The sequence below is a fragment of the Odocoileus virginianus genome, chromosome 20 (assembly GCF_023699985.2).
Source record: "Odocoileus virginianus isolate 20LAN1187 ecotype Illinois chromosome 20, Ovbor_1.2, whole genome shotgun sequence".
Classification (NCBI taxonomy): Eukaryota; Metazoa; Chordata; class Mammalia; order Artiodactyla; family Cervidae; genus Odocoileus; species Odocoileus virginianus.
Genome location: NC_069693.1, coordinates 22281469 through 22292102, shown reverse-complemented (window position 1 = coordinate 22292102; position 10634 = coordinate 22281469). Strand labels below are relative to the sequence as shown.

Here is a 10634-nt window from a genome sequence, read left to right as displayed (position 1 = left end):
TGCAACCAAATAAAATAAGAATTAAGCTTAGCTAATACCTGAGTGATCCACACCACCAAAGGCTTTGGCGTAGTCAATAAAGCAGAAGTAGATGATTTTCTGGAACTCTGATCCTTTTTCCGTGAACCAAGGATGTTGGCAATTTGATCTCTGGTTCCTATGTCTTTTCTAAATGCAGCTTGAGCATCTGGAAGTTCACAGTTTACATACTGTTGAAGCCTGGCTTTGAGAATTTTGAGCATTACTTTGCTCGCATGTGAGATGAGTGCAATTGTGCAATAGTTTGAACATTCTTTGGCATCAACAAACTATGGAAAATTCTTAAAAAGATGGGAGTACCAAACCACCTGACCTGCCTCCTGAGAAATCTGTTTGCAGGTCAAGAAACAACAGTTAGAACTGGATGTGGAACAACAGACTGGTTCCAAATAGGGAAAGGAGTACCTCAAGGCTGTGTATTTAACTTATATGCAAAGTACATAATGCAAAATGCCAGGCTGGATGAAATACAAGCTGGAATCAAGATTGCCAGGAAATATCAATAATCTCAGATATGCAGATGACACCACCCCTTATGGCAGAAAGTGAAGAACTAAAGAGCCTCTTGATGAAAGTGAAAGAGGAGAGTGAAAACGTTGGCTTAAAGCTCAACATTCAGAAAACTAAGATCATGACATCTGGTCCCATCACTTCATAGCAAATAGATGGGGAAATAATGGAAACAATGAGAGACTTTATTTTTGGGGGCTCCAAAATCACTGCAGATGGTGACTGCAGTCATGAAATTAAAAGATGCTTGCTCCTTGGAAGAAAAGCTATGACAAACCTAGATAATATAATAAAAAGCGGAGACTTGATTTTGCCAACAGAAGTCCACTGAGTCAAAGCTGTGGTTTTTCCAGTAGTCATGTATGGATATGAGATTCGGCCTATAAAGAAAGCTGAGTGCCAAATAACTGATGCTTTTGAACTGTGATGTTGGAAAAGACTCTTGAGAGTCCCTTGGACTGCAAGGAGATCCAACCAGTCCATCCTAGAGGAAATCAGTCTAAATATTCACTGGGAGGACTGATGCTGAAGCTGAAACTCCAATACTTTGGCCACCTGATGCGAAGAATTGACTCATTTGAAAAGACCCTGATGCTGGGAAAGATTGAGGGCAGGAGGAGAAGGGGACGACAGAGGCTGAGAGGATTGGACGACATCACTGACTTGATGGACATGAGTTTGAGTAAACTCCGGGAGTTGGTGATGGACAGGGAAGCCTTGTGTGCTGCAATCCATGGGGTCGCAAAGAGTCGGACACGACTGAGTGACTGAACTGACTGAATTGAATACCTGAGTATATCAATCAGGGTCCCAGCAAGAAATAGCTGTCATACTCAGAGTGGGAGTTCAAGTAGGGCGTACTAAAACACTTACTTTTAAGATTTAGGCAGGGTTGTAGAAAATAGCAAGGAATAATGCAGTATTCTAGAGCTGGAGCTAGTAACAAAACAGGAGCTGTCATCACCCTAGCCTTGAAGGTGAGGGCGGAGAGAGGTATGTACAGAGGACATCTTGGCATGTGTTGTGATGTTCAGTCAAAGGACCCAGCTGCCCTCAGGTGATCTACAGAGAGGGAGCTGACCTCCTCTCGCCCACTGATCCCTTCATTAAACCTACCGGAAACCAGAGCAAGGGGCCAGTTGATGCATTGGTTCCATAGAGGTCAGCCTCTGCTCCAGGAAGCAGAGTGAAGAAGGACAGAGTTGATCTGGAGGGGCAAATGGAAAGCTTCCAGCAGCTAAGATAGCTTAAAAACTGTGCTCGGGAGCCTTGAGAAGCTCTCATAGAGGTCATCATCCCTTTGGTTGAGAAATGTTGCAGCTTTTTTCCCAACTGTATACAAATTATATCCTTCTTACAAGGCTGTTTTGACCACATCTTCATGATGAAAACATTGCTTAATCTAGCATTTGGTTAGTACGACACATAACACAAAATTACAGAGGTTCAAGGTATATGAATACGGAAATTTTAAAAAAATGAAATCAAATCACCAGCTATCAAACAGGTGATTCAGTGACCAGTAAAAATCTATAAGCCAAAGCCACTTTTAACAAATAAGTAACAACCTCAGTAAAAATAAACTATTTTCTCTTTATTGAGCCCTATTGTTTATATTCTACCTCCTAACACTCTTCCATTCCAGTGTCAACTCTGCATTTCATTTCTTCAAATCTTCACCTATATTAGCCAGTGGGGTTTATCTATTTCTGTGTGTATGTTTATAGTTATATAAAAGTATTGGTTATGTGCATGAAGGAAAAATAGACTTTATAGCTTTACCAAAATAGACTAGACACCTATAATCCCTTCTCATTCATACCTATTGAGGGATTCTATGCCAGTTCTTGGTGATTCTTCCTTGACATAACATTGTGTCACAGCTTCACTATCAGTGGACAGAAAGAAAAATAACTGGACACGTGCACAGACAACCACTGTCTTTGGCTCCACTAGCTGTGCACCTAGAGCACTTGGAGCAGGGTCTCTCTTCTATCTATTATGACATAGGCAGTTGTACAAAATTTATCTGTACTGAAAACACAATTAAGTTGTTTACAATAGCAGTTGTAAGCCTTCTCACTTTTTAGTGATTCTTAAATTGGCTTAATTCTCATTTTCAGTTTCTTTACTTCTACAGTATTATTTTGTTCCTACTATAGTGCAGATTAGCATTAAATAGTTTGAGGCCTTAGGACAAAGAGTAAACGTTACAGTTAGTATATAATATTCAAAATTCTTTCAGAATTCTGGCTCTACCCAGGACAGTATTCTGAACTTTCTGATAGGTACAGATAATTCATGTGACCTTCGGCTCCTTTTTGACATAAGCATTTGCTATGGTTATTTAATTTCAATTAATTCTAAGATATTTACTGATGCCTCTGTTTGCAAGCCTCTGAATGGACCCGAAGATGAACTGTATCCACCCTAAACCTTAAGGAGCTTACAGTCTAATAGAAAAATATTTTTAATACAAATATGAATTAGGTTAGTCAGAGCCGAAACACAGTGATGTGGAATTTCAAAAGTGGGAGAGATCATGTGATTTGAGATTGGACAGAAGGATGAGTGGGCTTCCCTGGTAGCTCAGCAGGTAAAGAATCTGCCTGCCATGCAGGAGACCCCGATTCGATTCCTGGGGTCAGGAAGATCCCCTGAAGAAGGGATAGGCTACCCACTTCAGTATTCTTGGGCTTCCCTGGTGGCTCAGATGGTAAAGAATCCACCTGCAAAGCCGGAGACCTGGGTTCGATCCCTAGATTGGAAAGATCCCTGGAGGAGGGCATGGCAACGCACTCCAGTCTTCTTGCTTGGAGAATCCTCATGGCAGGCTACAGTCCATGGGGTGCAAAGAATCAGACACAACTGAGCAACCAACCACAGCACGGCACAAAAGGATGAGTAGGATTTTAATAGGTAAGGCACAGCTATGGCAAGAAAACAATCGCTTTAGGAAAAAAGGCAACAGCTGAAAAAGCTCCTGTTTATTCAGCTTAAAATAAAAGTAATATTATTTACCTCACTGACTTTTTCTGAGGATTAAATGAAAGAATGAATGTAAGGCACTTTGCAAAGCTCATAAAAAAGAGCACAATAAACGTTAGCTTTAAAAATACCCCTCTCAAAGAATGTGGGGAAGAGATAGTTAGGGAGTTTGGGACCGACATGGACTCTCTGCTATATTTAAAATGGATAACTAACATGGACCTATTGTATAGCCCAGGGAACTCTCCTCAATGTTATATGGCAGCCTGAATGGGAGGGGAGTTTGGGGGGGAAATGGACACATGTATATGTATGACTGAGTCCCTTCGCTTTTCACCTGAAACTATCACAAAATTGTAAATCAGCTATACTCCAGTATAAAATAAAAACTTGAAAAAATACCCCTCTCAAAGTTCTAGCAGCAGGACTAGACAGGTGGTATTGGGGAAGTCGGACACTACACCTGAGCGTAGGGTTAGTGGAGAGGGGTAAGGAGAAAAAAGACAACAGAAGAAAGTAGAGTGAGAACTGTCATTCACCAAGCATTTATTAAATACATTTGACTTCCTGGAAAAACAGGGGGAAATGGTATTAGAAACTAAAACTGACCTGTCAGGGCAAAGACTGTCTTTGCTTGTTTCCCACTGTTTGTCCCCAGTGTCCACACAAAACAGAGCCAGGGACATATTTGGTGTGGAATGACTGTGTGTGGAATGATTTTACCTTGTTGGAGAGAGAAGAGATTCCACAGTACTTAACAGGAGGAAATCAGTCTCCTCAGAGACAAGTAGAGGAAGAAGGAAAACACTCAAATCTCAAAGCCTCCACTATGCGTGTGTGTGAATATGTGTATGTGTGCTTGCAGATGTAAGTGCATTTCTAAAGGACAGTGGATATGCACAATGGGTATGTGGAGGCAGGCTGGAGCAGTGGATGAGGGAGAGAATGCTATCTCTTTCTCTCGCTTTCAGCAGAGATAAGCTGATGGGGTAGCATCTGAGGGAAGAGGCTGCAGAAATGAAGGGAAAGAGTTTGAGAAAACTGAGAAAGGGCCAGGAATACTGTAATATAAAATCCTTGTCCCTCCAAAATTCAAGGTGTTCACATACACACATACCCTGTGTGAGTGTTTCATATAAACCAAGCACCAAGTACTTGTGTAGTACTAAGTACCACACCTGGATTGGTACAAATCAGGGGGAAGGGACAGCCCAAAAAAAGTTCGATACTAGTGACGTCAAATGTACAGTAGGAGCTGGACTTCAAGCCACTCGAGCCTAGGAGTTTACAAAACCTCTGGAAGAAGGCATTGGACTTCCCATCACTTGAGAATTTCAATATTAAATTGAAAATTTAATATCAAATGCAAGATAACTTTGGCCGTTTTGGTCATTGTAACTGATAGCCTGCTGGATAAATTTGGCCCTGGAATCACATCCTCCAGAACAGAATGTCATTCCCTCCCATCCCAAATAGGTTTTGTGCCCCTTTATTATGGTTTTTCTCCTATATTGTAATTATTTATGTTTCCACCTTCCCTGATAGATCGAACATCCAGGACTGAGCCATGTCCAAGTTCATCAACATCAGTGCACCTAGGAGGCTGCAGCTGGAGTTACACATTTGTAAAGAGCCACTGAAGGCCATTAGAGAAAGGAGTTGGAAATATGTTAGGAACAGAACAAGCAAAACAAACAAGCAAAAACATCAGAGACATTATCAAGGATGCAGTAGCCATATTTTGGCATCACCAAATGGTGTAGCCATCCACATAGCCACATTTATCTCCAGATCTCTAAAACAAGGTACTTTGGGATCTTTTTTAGTTTCCACTTGGTTTATCTACTACCACCATTTTCTGAAATTTTCAGAAAAAAAAAATTTGTTTTAATTTCAACAGTCACAACAGTGAAAAGAATTTTAATTCCTTTTTCTGAAAGGCTGTATGTATTTTTAACTGTCCTAGAAAGGATGGATGAGTGCTTCAGACACACAGTTAACTACTTAGTCCACAAAAAGAAAAAGAAAAACTGGTAGTGGTCGTAACACAAAGCCAAGTGTCTGTGTTATGCCTTTGTGTTGATGATGAGGTTTGTGAGGGTATTTTTTCCCTGCTTTTACTCTCTTGCCATCAAAGGAAGAACCAATTAGGCCAAATAATAATATTTAAAATCTGACAGCCCTTGGGAGCCTGAAATGAAAACCTAAATCTGCCACGCGGATGCTTTAGAGCCTGTGTTCTAAGCGTGACCAGGGACTCACCCCAGCCTGAAGCCACACACACTCCCAGTGCCTGGGCACAGCAGAACTAATTAGAGAGAGAGAGCTAGGATTCTCTGCCTTGAATGTCACTCTTTGTATTCATCGATGCAAGTTAGAATCCCTCTTCATGTCATATGAGAACAAAAGCAGAATAGCCTAGAACACAGTGAATAGCACAGAATACTCAACTGGTCCTTGTAACTGCCTACAACAAAGCAAAAAGGGCTTGAGAGGGATTTTAACATGTGAAGTGTTTGTGCAGAGACTTAGGACTTCTGTGACTGTGTGTACAGAAGAATTAAACAGCAAAAACAATTTGAAGAATTTGTGTATTTAGTTGCAGTGATGCTGTGACTTCTCCCTATAGCCTCTCTCTCTCTTTTTTTTTTTTAACTTTAGATGTGTCTTTGTGTAAAGGGATAAAATTGTTAAGTCTTTTATAGGAGGATAAAAACGTTGTGTTTAATGTGAGCCAGATACTACAAATTGCTTTTATCGAATTAGCTCGAGAATGCAGTACTTTGTGTGTTTGTGTGTGTCTGTGTGTGTGTCACAGGCAGCTCTGTGTACGTATACCGGCATTGGGACTAAAGGGTGCGTGAATGTGAATGTTTTCCTGCATCGCCATCAGGTGTGTTTGTGTCCTAGCACAGCTACGCGTTTAAGTCCATGTGTGTCTAAGTATGATCACATGCAAAAGAAAGGGATTCCTGCTCTATTATTCCAAGCAATTAAACTCCGACAGCACTAGGATGAAGGGGAGGCCCTGATTTTCTTTTCCTTTGCAGTAATTGCCTCGGCAATCATCTTTGATCAGGGAAGAGCAGAGGAGGAGAGTCCTGAAAGTTGACATTCCTAGTATAAATATACACATTTACATACACAGGGCAGCACAGCTCCACGGCTTTTTTACTGACGTCTCTGACCTGAAACCACTGTAGCTCCATTGACACTTCATTTAATTGAATCCTTCCCTAGCAGTGCAAAAGCCAGAGGACTTGAAAGGGGGGAGGGGAGAGGAAGGATGGGTAATCAAGGCAGACTCTTCTGCCTGAGTGTCTAGAAATGACAGGGAAGTAATTGCTTTTGAAAAGCTTAAAAAAAAAAAAAAACAAAGATAGCCTAATTTGTTTCTATTTAATGAGATGCTAAAGGCGGGAGGGGGTTTGCCCCAAACAAAGCAAAAATCCCGACTCCAGAAAATAAAACCGATTTGGATTTCTGCACCCACAGGAATGAAACGGTGTTTTTAAAAGAAGAAAGAAAGTACAATCCTAAGAAAGAAAAACCCAGAGACTTCCTTGTTTCAAAATGGCCAGAGACAATGGTAAATTCATTCTGAGCCCAGAGCCACAGCACAGCCCCTTTTGTCAGCTTCAAATCAGTGAGCCGGAGGGTCGAATCCGTTTAACCTGCCTCCATGACACATCACCCACCCTCCTGACCCTAGAGCGGCCTTATTTTTATGGATGCAGAAGCTCATGGTGTAATTCATTCCTCTGCACACCCCACTCATTCAGTCGCCTGCTTTTGCCACAAAGGTGCACTGCATATTCTCTGCCAGCTGAAAGGATGAGATATCAGTCTGCTTCCTGCTTAATGCAGGAGCTGCCCTGCCTTACAGCTGAAGAGTAATGTCTCTTACCCGCTGTCAGTCTGGGGCCTGTGTCAGCTATGCAAACAAGCACATGTCCACAAATTCGGGGTTTGAAAGAAATCAGTCTGGACCTGAAGGAATGAGGAAGCAGATTTAGGAAAATAAAACCTAACGGATATTTAATAACCTTTGCCATCAGCTTTCCATAGTTTTGTTTTTTTTTCTTTAGTTATATTTTAATGAAAACACCAGAGCATGTACACAGCCAGCAGCTGCTTTGCCTTTTGATTTTAGTAACATCTAAAACAAACCAAAAAAACCCAACATAATAACAGTATATTTCTAGTATATAGCACTTTTACAAAGCACTCTCACATACGCTGTTAAATTTATTTAGACCTTTCAACAACCTTGAATAGTAGCAATAGCAGCAGCTTCGTAACCCCTTTTACAGATCAGGAAACCCAGGCCCACATAATTTAAAGAACTCACACAACTTTTCACTGTTGACAAGGACAGAAGAGATTTCTGAGGTGTAGTAAGAGGGGCCCACTTCTGGGCTCCCTTTTAGAGGGCTGTGCTCTGGCCCTTCTCTGGCTGCATCTCATTCCTTCCTGTTGTTTGAGGATGAGATGAAGGGAGGTACCCTCTCATCGCTTACTAGCCCTCCCCACCTCCAGATCACACTCCACTACCCAGGACTCTAGAATCTCAAGTGTGCACCTGAGCCCTGTATGGGACTCTTCCAGGGCTGCTTGAATGTTGAATGTGCAGGCAGAGTGTTCACATACATGTTCATGAAATCATTCATCACAAAGAGCAAAACCAGGTAGGAAGAGGAGGGAAATGGGTTAGAATCTGGGACTGCGAGCTGATTCCCCACACTGCTGTGGTCTAAAGTCCAAGGATTCTTTTTTTTTTTTTTTCATATATTTTTATTAGTTGGAGGCTAATTACTTCACAACATTTCAGAGGGTTTTGTCATACATTGACATGAATCAGCCATGGATTTACATGTACTCCCCATCCCGATCCCCCCTCCCACCTCCCTCTCCACCCGATTCCTCTGGGTCTTCCCAGTGCACCAGGCCCAAGCACTTGTCTCATGCATCCCACCTGGGCTGGTGATCTGTTTCACTATAGATAATATACATGCTGTTCTCTCGAAACATCCCACCCTCACCTTCTCCCACAGAGTCCAAAAGTCTCTTCTGTACATCTGTGTCTCTTTTTATGTTTTGCATATAGGGTTATCATTACCATCTTTCTAAATTCCATATATATGTGTTAGTATGCTGTAATGTTCTTTATCTTTCTGGCTTACTTCACTCTGTATAATGGGCTCCAGTTTCATCCATCTCATTAGAACTGATTCAAATGAATTCTTTTTAACGGCTGAGTAATATTCCATGGTGTATATGTTCCACAGCTTCCTTATCCATTCGTCTGCTGATGGGCATCTAGGTTGCTCCCATGTCCTGGCTATTATAAACAGTGCTGCGATGAACATTGGGGTGCACGTGTCTCTTTCAGATCTGGTTTCCTTGGTGTGTATGCCCAGAAGTGGGATTGCTGGGTCATATGGCAGTTCCATTTCCAGTTTTTTAAGAAATCTCCACACTGTTCTCCATAGTGGCTGTACTAGTTTGCATTCCCACCAACAGTGTAGAAGGGTTCCCTTTTCTCCACACCCTCTCCAGCATTTATTGCTTGTAGACTTTTGGATAGCAGCCATCCTGACTGGCGTGTAATGGTACTTCATTGTGGTTTTGATTTGCCATTTCTCTGATAATGAGTGATGTTGAGCATCTTTTCATGTATTTGTTAGCCATCTGTACGTCTTCTTTGGAGAAATGTCTGTTTAGTTCTTTGACCCATTTTTTGATTGGGTCATTTATATTTCTGGAATTGAGCTTCAGGAGTTGCTTGTATATTTTTGAGATTAATCCTTTGTCTGTAGCTTCATTTGCTATTATTTTCTCCCAGTCTGAGGGCTGTCTTTTCACCTTGCTTATAGTTTCCTTTGTTGTGCAAAAGCTTTTAAGTTTCATTAGGTCCCATTTGTTTATTTTTGCTTTTATTTCCAATATTCTGGGAGGTGGGTCATAGAGGATCCTGCTGTGATTCATGTCGGAGAGTGTTTTGCCTATGTTCTCCTCTAGGAGTTTTATAGTTTCTGGTCTTACATTTAGATCTTTAATCCATTTTGAGTTTATTTTTGTGTGTGGTGTTAGAGAGTGTTCTAGTTTCATTCTTTTACAAGTGGTTGACCAGTTTTCCCAGCACCACTTGTTAAAGAGATTGTCTTTTTTCCATTGTATATCCTTGCCTCCTTTGTCAAAGATAAGATGTCCATAGGTTCATGGATTTATCTCTGGGCTTTCTGTTCTGTTCCATTGATCTATATTTCTGTCTTTGTGCCAGTACCATACTGTCTTGATGACTGTGGCTTTGTAGTATAGTCTGAAGTCAGGCAGGTTGATTCCTCCAGTTTCATTCTTCTTTCTCAAGATTACTTTGGCTATTCGAGGTTTTTTGTATTTCCATACAAATTGTGAAATTATTTGTTCTAGTTCTGTGAAAAATACCGTTGGTAGCTTTATAGAGATTGCATTGAATCTATAGATTGCTTTGGGTAGTATAGCCATTTTGACAATATTGATTCTTCCAATCCATGAACACGGTATGTTTCTCCATCTGTTTGTGTCCTCTTTGATTTCTTTCATCAGTGATTTATAGTTTTCTACGTATAGGTCTTTTGTTTCTTTAGGTAGATATACTCCTAAGTATTTTATTCTTTTTGTTGCAATGGTGAATGGTATTGTTTCCTTAATTTCTCTTTCTGTTTTCTCATTGTTAGTGTATAGGAATGCAAGGGATTTCTGTATGTTAATTTTATATTCTGCAACTTTACTATATTCGTTGATTAGCTCTAGTAATTTTCTGGTAGAGTCTTTAGGGTTTTCTATGTAGAGGATCATATCATCTGCAAACAGCAAGAGTTTCACTTCTTCTTTTCCTGTCTGGATTCCTTTTACTTCTTTTTCTGCCCTGATTGCTGTGGCCAACACTTCCAAAACTATGTTGAATAGGAGTGGTGAGAGTGGGCACCCTTGTCTTGTTCCTGATTTCAGGGGGAGTGTAAAGTCCAAGCATTCTTAACAGTACCTGGCCTTCCAGGGTGTTATGAATATATACATGTGTGTACATATATATGTGTATATATACACACAAGTAT

General features: G+C 40.9%; 1 long non-coding RNA gene across 1 annotated transcript in view; it reads left to right on the top strand.

Annotated features, from left to right (window-relative positions):
- Positions 1 to 7035: 7035 nt before the first annotated feature.
- LOC110149029 (uncharacterized) overlaps positions 7036 to 10634 on the top strand; it is a 118556-nt gene continuing 114957 nt past the window's right edge. Inside the window, exon 1 of the long non-coding RNA XR_002317324.2 lies at positions 7036 to 7126. This is a non-coding gene — a long non-coding RNA (uncharacterized lncRNA). The remainder of the gene's footprint in view (positions 7127 to 10634) is intronic.